We start from the raw sequence: 995 nt of genomic DNA, 5'->3' as shown, positions 1-995 counted from the left end.
CTTCCACTTTTACCAGAGTTACTTTTAACACAAGTATCTGTACTTTTACTCAAGTAGAGAAAGTGAGTACTTTTGCCATCTCTGTTAAAAACTAACATCACTGTAAATGGTATCAATACATGTTTTCTTCTCTCTGCACATTTTCGTTCATTTTAGTAAGGTTGGCTGTGCTTATATGTAACGTCATACAGAGTGTTGTGATATTCTTTATATTTCTCTAGAACCATGATCATCACGGCTCCCTCTGCTTAACGAACCATGATAGGCAATGTCAAGAGTAATGCTTTTACATATTAACAGCATAAGTTCATTCAGTAGCAGAGTAATCAAATTACTTTTCAGTTACTGATAAAGTCATATGGTCAACCAATGGATAAATATTCCTGTGGTTGGTTCATTGTGTTCAGACTTATCCTTTTTAGTTATTTTATCAAAACATTGCCTTCTAATTCTTCCATGCTTTACTGTATTTGCTTTCATGATAAATTCTACTGTTCTTTTCTTTCTTTCTTGCTTTTTTTTTTTTCTTTACCATAAATTAACTGGGAGACTGGAAGTCTGTTTTGATTTGTGGTGGTGTTTTTTTGTTTGTTTTTTTGGATTATTTTTATGAAACAGTGACTGCTGTTTTGTCAGGACTCCTGTTTTTGTGTCTGTGTTTCTGTGTTTGTCTCCCTTCATCCACCAGGAGGCGCCTGGTTCTGGTCCACCTCCTCACACACCTGCGGATGGTTTCCTCGTTAATCGGAGTGTTCTTAAGCTGCTGACTGCCACTACTTCGACGCCAGAGTGTTTGCCAGTTTAGGGAAGTTGTCCTGCTAACTGGATCTCTCGGACCTTCTCTCCCTGGAAGGATAAACTGAGCTTCAAACTGAGCTGGGATACAAACAGGAGGTTTGGATCCACTTTCCCCAAGAGATCGTTTGAGCTTTTCACTGAGAAAGGGATTATTCTCCACAACGACCCATTCAAGTACCGCAGGAAACCTGGGTGGC

Source organism: Cyprinodon variegatus, unplaced genomic scaffold (assembly GCF_000732505.1).
Source record: "Cyprinodon variegatus isolate N-32 unplaced genomic scaffold, C_variegatus-1.0 Scaffold3, whole genome shotgun sequence".
Lineage (NCBI taxonomy): Eukaryota > Metazoa > Chordata > Actinopteri > Cyprinodontiformes > Cyprinodontidae > Cyprinodon > Cyprinodon variegatus.
Note: the sequence above shows the minus strand (reverse complement) of the source record.